The sequence below is a fragment of the Trematomus bernacchii genome, unplaced genomic scaffold (genome assembly GCF_902827165.1).
Source record: "Trematomus bernacchii unplaced genomic scaffold, fTreBer1.1, whole genome shotgun sequence".
NCBI lineage: Eukaryota > Metazoa > Chordata > Actinopteri > Perciformes > Nototheniidae > Trematomus > Trematomus bernacchii.
In genome coordinates this window covers 5,741,763-5,751,630 of record NW_022987685.1, presented here as the reverse complement: position 1 = coordinate 5,751,630, position 9,868 = coordinate 5,741,763, and the positions used below count along the sequence as shown (strand labels likewise).

General features: G+C 47.4%; 1 long non-coding RNA gene across 1 annotated transcript; it reads right to left on the bottom strand.

Moving 5' to 3' along the window:
• Positions 1-1,647: 1,647 nt before the first annotated feature.
• Positions 1,648-2,545, bottom strand: LOC117487959. Its single transcript, XR_004556465.1, has 4 exons — positions 2,349-2,545; positions 2,062-2,126; positions 1,830-1,971; positions 1,648-1,738 (listed from the first exon to the last, which is right to left on the bottom strand). It is a non-coding gene; the product is annotated as an uncharacterized LOC117487959 (long non-coding RNA).
• Positions 2,546-9,868: the final 7,323 nt, after the last annotated feature.

Genomic DNA, 9,868 nt, shown 5'->3' with positions numbered 1-9,868 from the left:
GTAGGTGCAGCAGTAGTCGTAGGTTGCACCGTTGTCGGAGCAGCAGTAGTTGTAGGTGCTGCTGTTGTTGTTACAACAGTAGTATGTGCTGCAGTTGTAGGTGAATTAGTAGTTGTAGGTGCTACTGTTGTTGTTGCAACAGTAGTAGGGGCGCAGTTGTAGGTGAATTATAGTTGTAGGTTGCACTGTTGATGGAGCAGCAGTAGTGTAGGTGATATCTGTTGTTGTTGCAACAGTAGTAGGGGCTGCAGTTGTAGGTGCAGCAGTAGTTGTAGGTGCTGCTGTTGTTGTGCAACAGTAAGTAGGTGCTGCTGTCGTAGGTGCAGCAGTAGTCGTAGTTTGCACCGTTGATGGAGCAGCAGTAGTTGTAGCTGCTGTTGTTGTTGCAACAGTAGTAGGGCTGCAGTTGTAGGTGCAGCAGTAGTTGTAGTGCTGCTGTTGTTGTTGCAACAGTAGTAGTGGCTGCAGTTGTAGGTGAAGCAGTATTTGTAGGTTGCACCGTTGATGGAGCAGCAGTAGTTGTAGGTGCAGCTGTTGTTGTTGCAACAGTAGTAGTGCTATTGTTGTAGGTGCAGCAGTAGTTGTAGGTTGCACCGTTTCTGAGCAGCAGTAGTTGTAGGTGCTGCTGTTGTTGTTGCAACAGTAGTGGGGCTGCAGTTTAGGTGTAGCTGTAGTTGTAGGTTGCACCGTTGTCGGAGCAGCAGTAGTTGTAGGTGCTGCTGTTGTTGTTGCTTCAGTAGTAGGCCTGCAGTTGTAGGTGAAGCAGTATTGTAGGTTGCACCGTTGATGGAGCAGCAGTGTTTGTAGGTGCAGCTGTTGTTGTTGCAACAGTAAGTAGGTGCTGCTGTTGTAGTGCAGCAGTAGTTGTTAGGTTGCCCGTTGTCGGAGCAGCAGTAGTTGTAGGTGCTGCTGTTGTTGTTTCAACAGTAGTAGGTGCTGCTGTCGTAGGTGCAGCAGTAGTCGTAGGTTGCACCGTGGTCGGAACAGCAGTAGTTGTAGGTGCTGCTGTTGTTGTTACAACAGTAGTAGGTGCTGCATTGGTAGGTGAATTAGTATTTGTAGGTGCTACTGTTGTTGTTGCAACAGTAGTAGGGGCTGCAGTTGTAGGTGAATTAGTATTGTAGGTTGCACTGTTGATGGAGCAGCAGTAGTTGTAGTGATACTGTTGTTGTTGCACAGTAGTAGGGCTGCAGTTGTAGGTCAGCAGTAGTTGTAGGTGCTGCTGTTGTTGTTGCAACAGTAGTAGGTGCTGCTGTCGTAGGTGCAGCAGTAGTCGTAGGTTGCACACCGTTGATGGAGCAGTAGTTGTAGGTGCTGCTGTTGTTGTTGCAACAGTAGTAGGGGCTGCAGTTGTAGGTGAAGCAGTAGTTGTAGGTGCTGCTGTTGTTGCAACAGTAGTAGGGGCTGCAGTTGTAGGTGAAGCAGTAGTTGTAGGTGCTGCTGTTGTTGCAACAGTAGTAGGGGCTGCAGTTGTAGGTGCAGCAGTAGTTGTAGGTGCTGCTGTTGTTGTTGGTGCTGCTGTTGTAGTTGCAACAGTAGTAGGGGCCTGCTGTTGTAGGTGTAGCTGTAGTTGTAGGTTGCCCTGTGGTCGGAGCAGCAGTAGTTGTAGGTGCTGCTGTTGTTGTTACAAACAGTAGAAGGGGCTGCAGTTGTAGGTGAAGCAGTAGTTGTAGGTTTGCACCGTTGTCGGAGCAGCAGTAGTTGTAGGTGCTACTGTTCGTTGGAGCAGCAGTGGAAGCTGTAAATGAGGAAAAAGTAAAACAAACATTAATTTTAAAAAAGTATAATTTATTTTTATTTTTATTAAGTAGCACTCAGTATTTACTTACATATGCCATTTACGCTAATGGAGCTGCTTTCAATGTCGAATCCAGCGACTGTTGCGTTGATCAAAGTGTTCTCAATCTCAGTGTTATTAGGAGCAGAGTGCTTACAAATGAAACCTCAATGACGCTGATGATTGATCCGTTACTAAAGACAGAGAAAATATTATATTGTTTGAAATATCAGATATAGGATCCTACTCTTTATTATAAAACCTTAATAGTCTTAAAAGATTACCTGAATGAAACAACATCTAGTGATTTGAAGGACGAAGGGAATGCTTTTTCGTAAACAGGTGTAAGCTGTAGAAAACACAAAACATTTTTTTTCACATAAACCTTTGCCTTGGAATTCACAGCTTTACTATATGACTTGATCGTTATTGGTCTTTCATCAATTTAATAATTCCTTATCATAGTATGGAAACTGGAGTAGGTTTCTCATATTTTGAGTGGGTGCTTTAGCTCTCTGATAACATAATGCAATAAGCGTTCTAGCAGATTTGATTATATTGGAAAAGTTACCTGTTCCTTCACCAATGTAGCCCGACCTTTAAAATCATCAGAAGATGGATCCTCCAATTCAATAGTAAATGTGTCTAGGACAGAACGGAAAGTCACCCTTCTAAGGGCTATAGTAGTAGGCGCTGTAGTTGCAGATCGAGCCGTTGTAGGTGCTGCAGTTGTCAGGGCAACAGACGTAGGTGCGCAGTTGTAGGTTGCTGCTGTTGTTGTTTGCAACAGTAGTAGGTGCTGCTGTCGTAGGAGCAGCAGTAGTAGTGTAGGTGCTGCTGTTGTTGTTGGCAACAGTAGTAGGGGCTGCAGTTGTAGGTGCAGCAGTAGTTGTAGGTTCTGCTTTTGTTGGTTGCAAACAGTAGTAGGGGCTCCAGTTGTGGGTGCAGCAGTAGTTGTAGGTTGCACCGTTGTCGGAACAGCAGTAGTTGTAGGTGCTGCTGTTGTTGTTGCAATAGTAGTAGGTGCTGCAGTTGTAGGTGCAACAGTAGTTGTAGGTTGCACCGTTGTCTGAGCAGCAGTAGTTGTAGGTGCTGCTGTTGTGGTTCCAACAGTAGTAGGGGCTGCAGTCGTAGGTGCAAGCAGGTAGTTGTAATGTGCTGCTGTTGTTGTGGCAAACAGTTGTATGTGCTGCTGTTGTGAGTTGCAACAGTAGTAGGGGGCCTGCTGTTGTAGGTGTAGCTGTAGTTGTAGGTTGCACCGTTGTCGGATGCAGCAGTAGTTGTAGGTGCTGCTGTTGTGTTGCAACAGTAGTAGGGGCTCCCAGTTGTGGGTGCAGCAGTAGTTGTAGGTTGCACCGTTGTTGGAGCAGCAGTAGTTGTAGGTGCTGCTGTTGTTGTTTGCAATAGTAGTAGGTGCTACTGTCGTAGGTGGCAGTTGTCGTAGGTGCAGTAGTAGTTGTAGGGTGGCACCGTTTGTCGGAGCAGCAGCAGTTGTAGGTTGCTGTTGTTGCAACTGTAGTAGGTGCTGCAGTTGTAGGTGCAGCAGTAGTTGAGGTTGCCACCGTTGATGGATTAGCAGTAGTTGTAGTGCAGCTGTTGTTGTTGCAACAGTAGTAGGTGCTGCTGTTGTAGGTGCAGGCAGTAGTTGTATGGTTGCACCGTTGTCTGAGCAGCAGTAGTTGTAGGTGCCTGCTGTGTTGGTTTGCAACAGTAGTAGGGGCTGCAGTCGTAGGTGCAGCAGTAGTTGTAGGTGCTGCTGTTGTTGTTGCAACAGTTGTATGTGCTGCTGTTGTAGTTGCAACATTAGTAGGGCCTGCTGTTGTAGGTGTAGCTGTAGTTGTAGGTTGCAACGTTGTCGGAGCAGCAGTAGTTGTAGGTGCTGCTGTTGTTGTTGCAACAGTAGTGGGGCTGCAGTTGTAGGTGAATTAGTAGTTGTAGGTTGCACTGTTGATGGAGCAGCAGTAGTTGTAGGTGATACTGTTGTTGTTGCAACAGTAGTAGGGGCTGAAGTTGTAGGTGAAGCAGTAGTTGTAGGTTCCACCGTTGTCGGAGCAGCAGTAGTTGTAGGTGCTGCTGTTGTTGTTGCAACAGTAGTAGGTGCTGCTGTCGTAGGTGCAGCTGTAGTTGTAGGTTGCACCGTTGATGGAGTAGCAGTAGTTGTAGGTGCAGCTGTTGTTGTTGCAACAGTAGTAGGTGCTGCTGTCGTAGGTGCAGCTGTAGTTGTAGGTTGCACCGTTGATGGAGCAGCAGTAGTTGTAGGTGCAGCTGTTGTTGTTGCAACAGTAGTAGGTGCTGCTGTTTGTAGGTGCAGCAGTAGTTGTAGGTTGCACCGTGTTCGAGCAGCAGCAGTAGTTGTAGGTGCTGCTGTTGTTGTTTGCAACAGTAGTAGGTGCTGCTGTCGTAGGTGCAGCAGTAGTTGTAGGTTGCACCGTGGTCGGAGCAGCAGTAGTAGTTGTAGGTGCTGCTGTTGTTTGTTACAACAGTAGTAGGGGCTGCAGTTGTAGGTGAAGCAGTAGTTGTAGGTTGCACCGTTGTCGGAGCAGCAGTAGTTGTAGGTGCTGCTGTTGTTGTTGCAACAGTAGTAGGTGCTGCTGTCGTGGGTGCAGCAGTAGTTGTAGGTTGCACCGTTGTTGGAGCAGCAGTAGTTGTAGGTGGTTGCTGTTTGTTGTTACAACAGTAGAAGGGGCTGCAGTTGTAGGTGAAGCAGTAGTTGTAGGTTGCACTGTTGATGGTGCAGCAGTAGTTGTAGGTTGCACCGTTGTCGGAGCAGCAGTAGTTGTAGGTGCTACTGTTGTTGTGTTTGCAACAGTAGTAGGGGCTGCAGTTGTAGGTGAATTAGTAGTTGTAGGTTGCACTTGTTGATGGAGCAGCAATAGTTGTAGGTGATACTGTTGTTGTTGCAACAGTAGTAGGGGCTGCAGTTGTAGGTGAATTAGTAGTTGTAGTGTTGCACTGTTGATGGAGCAGCAGTAGTTGTAGGTGATAATGTTTGTTGTTGCAACAGTAGTAGGGGCTGCAGTTGTAGGTGCAGCAGTAGTTGTAGGTGCTGCTGTTGTTTTTGCAACAGTTGTAGGTGCTGCTGTTGTAGTTGCAACAGTAGTAGGGCCTGCTGTTGTAGGTGTAGCTGTAGTTGTAGGTTGCACCGTTGTCGGAGCAGCAGCAGTTGTAGGTGCAGCTTGTTGTTGTTGCAACAGTAGTAGGTGCTGCTGTTGTAGGTGCAGCAGTAGTTGTAGGTTGCACCGTTGTCGGAGCAGCAGTAGTAGTAGTGTAGGTGCTGCTGTGTTGTTGCAACAGTAGTAGGTTGCTTGCTGTCGTAGGTGCAGCAGTAGTTGTAGGTTGCACCGTGGTTGGAGCAGCAGTAGTTGTAGGTGCTGCTGTTGTTGTTACAACAGTAGAAGGGGCTGCAGTTGTAGGTGAGCAGTAGTTGTAAGGTTGCACCGTTGTCGGAGCAGCAGTAGTGTGTAGGTGCTGCTGTTGTTGTTGCAACAGTAGTAGGTGCTGCTGTCGTAGGTGCAGCAGTAGTTGTAGGTTTGCACCGTGGTCGGAGCAGCAGTAGTTGTAGGTGCTGCTGTTGTTGTTACAACAGTAGAAGGGGCTGCAGTTGTAGGTGAAGCAGTAGTTGTAGGTTGCACCGTTGTCGGAGCAGCAGTAGTTGTAGGTGCTACTGTTGTTGTTGCAACAGTAGTAGGGGTCTGCAGTTGTAGGTGAATTAGTAGTTGTAGGTTGCACTGTTGATGGAGCAGCAGTAGTTGTAGGTGATAATGTTGTTGTTGCAAAGTTGTAGGTGCTGCTGTTGTTGTTGCAACAGTAGTAGTTGTAGGTGCTGCTGTTGTAGGTGTAGCTGTAGTTGTAGGTTGCACCGTTGTCGGAGCAGCAGTAGTTGTAGGTGCAGCTGTTGTTGTTGCAACAGTAGTAGGTGCTGCTGTCGTAGGTGCAGCAGTAGTTGTAGGTTGCACCGTTGTCGGAGCAGCAGCAGTTGTAGGTGCTGCTGTTGTTGTTGCAACAGTAGTAGGTGCTGCTGTTTGTAGGTGCAGCAGTAGTTGTAGGTTGCACCGTTGTCGGAGCAAGCAGCAGTTGTAGGTGCAGCTGTTGTTGTTGCAACAGTAGTAGGTGCTGCTGTTGTAGGTGCAGCAGTAGTTGTAGGTTGCACCGTGGTTGGAGCAGCAAGTAGTGTTGTAGGTGCTGCTGTTGTTGTTACAACAGTAGAAGGGGCTGCAGTTGTAGGTGAAGCAGTAGTTGTAGGTTGCACCGTTGTCGGAGCAGCAGTAGTTGTAGTGCTACTGTTTGTTGTTGCAACCCGCTAGTAGGGGCTGCAGTTGTAGGTGAATTAGTAGTTGTAGGTTGCACTGGTGATGGAGCAGCAGTAGTTGTAGGTGATAGTGTTGTTGTTGCAACAGTTGTAGGTGCTGCTGTTGTAGTGGCAACAGTAGTAGGGCCTGCTGTTGTAGGTGCAGCAGTAGTTGTAGGTGCTGCCGTTGTTGTTGCAACAGTTGTAGGTGCTACTGTTGTAGTTGCAACAGTAGTAGGGCCTGGCTGTTGTAGGTGTAGATGTAGTTGTAGGTTGCACTGTGGTCGGAGCAGCAGTAGTTGTAGGTGCTGCTGTTGTTGTTACAACAGTAGAAGAAGGGCTGCAGTTGTAGTTGAAGCAGTAGTTGTAGGTTGCACCGTTGTCGGAGCAGCAGTAGTTGTAGGTGCTACTGTCGTTGGAGCAGCAGTGGAAGCCGTAAATGAGGAAAAAGTTAAAACAAACATTAATTTAAAAAAAGTATATTTATCTTTATTTGTATTAAGTAGCACTCAGTATTTACTTACATATGCCATTTACGCTAATGGAGCTGCTGTCAATGTCGAATCCAGCGACTGTTGCGTTGATCAAAGTGTTCTCAATCTCATTGTTATTAGGAGCAGATGTGCTTTCAAATGAAACCTCAATGACGCTGATGATTGATCCGTTACTAAAGAAAGAGAAAATATTATATTGTTTGAAATATCAGATATATGATCCTACTCTTTATTATAAAACCTTAATTAGTCTTAAAAGATTACCTGAATGAAACAACATCTAGTGATTTGAGGACGAAGGGAATGCTTTTGGTAAACAGGTGTAAGCTGTAGAAACACAAAACAAAACATTTTTCACATAAACCCTTTGCCTTGGAATTCACAGCTTTACTATATAACTTGATCTTTATTGGTCTTTCATCAATTTAATAATTCCTTATCATAGTATGGAAACTGGAGTAGGTTTCTCATATTTTGAGTGGGTGCTTTAGCTCTCTGATAACATAATTCAATAAGCGTTCTAGCAGATTTGATTTATATTGGAAAAGTTACCTGTTCCTTCACCAATGTAGCCCGACCTTTAAAATCATCAGAGAGATGGATCCTCCAATTCAATAGTAAATGTGTCTTCCGACAGAACGGAAAGTCACCGTTCTAAGGGCTATAGTAGTAGGCGCTGCAGTTGCAGATCGAGCCGTTGTAGGTGCTGCCAGTTGTCAGGGCAACAGACGTAGGTGCTGCAGTTGTAGGTGCTGCTGTTGTTGTTGCAACAGTAGTAGGTGCTGCTGTCGTAGGAGCAGCAGTAGTTGTAGGTGCTGCTGTTGTTGTTTGCACAGTGTAGGGGCTGCAGTTGTAGGTGCAGCAGTAGTTATAGGTTCTGCTTTTGTTGTTGCAAACAGTAGTAGGGGCTCCAGTTGTGGGTGCAGCAGTAGTTGTAGTTTGCAACGTTGTCGGAGCAGCAGTAGTTGTAGGTGCTGTGTTGTTGTTTGCAATAGTAGTAGGTGCTACTGTCGTAGGTGCAGTTGTGTAGGTGCAGTAGTAGTTGTAGGTGGCACCGTTGTCGGGAAGCAGACAGCAGTTTGTATGTGCAGCTGTTGTTGTTGCAACTGTAGTAGGTGCTGCTGTTGTAGGGCAGCAGTAGTTGTAGGTTGCACCGTTGATGGAGCAGCAGTAGTTGTAGGTGCTGCTTGTTGTGTTGCAACAGTTGTATGTGCTGCTGTTGTAGTCGCAACAGTAGTAGGGCCTGCTGTTTAGGTGTAGCTGTAGTTGTAGGTGCTGCTGATGTTGAGGCAACAGTTAGTAGTTGCTGCTGTTGTAGGTGCAGCAGTAGTTGTAGGTGGCACCGTTGTTGGAGCAGCAGTAGTTGTAGGTGCTGCTGTTGTTGTTGCAAACAGCAGTAGGGGCTGCAGTTGTAGGTGCAGCAGTAGTTGTAGGTGGCACCGTTGTTGGAGCAGCAGTAGTTGTAGGTGCTGCTGTTGTTGTTGCAACAGCAGTAGGGGCTGCAGTTGTAGGTGCAGCAGTAGTTGTAGGTGGCACCGTTGTTGGAGCAGCAGTAGTTGTAGGTGCTGCTGTTGTTGTTGCAACAGTAGTAGGGGCTGCAGTTGTAGGTGCGGCAGTAGTTGTAGGTTGCACTGTTGTCGGAGAAGCAGTACTTGTAGGTGCTGCTGTGGTTGTTGCAACAGTAGTAGGTGATGCTGTCGTAGGTGCAGCAGTAGTTGTAGGTTGCACCGTTGTCGGAGCAGCAGTAGTTGTAGGTGCTGCTGTTGTTGTTGCAACAGTAGTAGGTGCTGCTGTCGTAGGTGCAGCAGTAGTTGTAGGTGGCACCGTTGTTGGAGCAGCAGTAGTTGTAGGTGCTGCTATGTTGTTTGCAACAGTAGTAGGTGATGCTGTCGTAGGTGCAGCAGTAGTTGTAGGTTGCACCGTTGTCGGAGCAGCAGTAGTTGGTAGGGTGCTGCTGTTGTTGTTGCAACAGTAGTAGTTGCTGTGTTGTAGGTGCACCAGTAGTTGTAGGTGGCACCGTTGTTGGAGCAGCAAGTAGTTGTAGTTGCTGCTGTTGTTGTTGCAACAGTAGTAGGTGCTGCTGTCGTAGGTGCAGCAAGTAGTTGCTGGTGGCACCGTTGTTGGAGCAGCAGTAGTTGTAGGTGCTGCTGTTGATGTTGCAACAGTAGTAGGGGCTGCAGTTTGTAGGTGCGGCAGTAGTTGTAGGTGGCACCGTTGTTGGAGCAGCAGTAGTTGTAGTTGCTGCTGTTTGTTGTTGCAACAGTAGTAGGCTGCTGCTGTCGTAGGTGCAGCAGTAGTTGTAGGTGGCACCTTGTGGAGCAGCAGTAGTTGTAGTTGCTGCTGTTGTTTGTTGCAAACAGTAGTAGGGGCTGCAGGTTGTAGGTGCGGCAGTAGTGGTAGGTTGCACTGTTGTCGGAGAAGCAGTACTTGTAGGTGCTGCTGTGGTTGTTGCAAAAGTAGTAGTTGCTGCTGGTTGTAGGTGCATCAGTAGTTGTAGGTGGCACCGTTGTTGGAGCAGCAGTGTTGTAGTTGCTGCTGTTGTTGTTGCAATACAGTAGTAGGTGCAGCTGTCGTAGGTGCAGCAGTAGTTGTAGGTGGCACCGTTGTTGGAGCAGCAAGTAGTAGTTGTAGGTGCTGCTGTTGTTGTTGCAATAGTAGTAGGTGCTGCAGTTGTAGGTGCAGCAGTAGTTGTAGGTGGCACCGTTGTTGGAGCAGCAGTAGTTGTAGGTGCTGCTGTTGTTGCAAACAGTAGTAGGGGCAGCAGTTGTAGGTGCAGCAGTAGTTGTAGGTTGCACCGTTGTCGGAGAGTAGTACTTGTAGGTGCTGCTGTGGTTGTTTGCAACAGTAGTAGGTGCTGCTGTCGTAGGAGCAGCAGTAGTTGTAGGTGCTGCTGTTGTTGTTGCAACAGTAGTAGGGGCTGCAGTTGTAGGTGCAGCAGTAGTTATAGGTTCTGCTTTTGTTGTTTGCAACAGTAGTAGGGGCTCCAGTGTGGTGTGCAGCAGAGTAGTTTGTAGTTTGCAACGTTGTCGGAGCAGCAGAAGTAGTTGTAGGTTGCTGCTGTTGTTGTTGCAATAGTAGTAGGTGCTACTGTCGTAGGTGCAGTTGTCGTAGGTGCAGTAGTAGTTGTAGGTGGCACCGTTGTCGGAGCAGCAGCAGTAGGTGCTGCTGTTGTTGTTGCAGCTGTAGTAGGTGCTGCCAGTTGTAGGTTGCAGCAGTAGTTTGTAGGTTGCACGTTGATGGAGCAGCAGTTAGTTGTATGTGCAGCTGTTGTTGTTGCAACTGTAGTAGGTGCTGCTGTTGTAGGTGCAG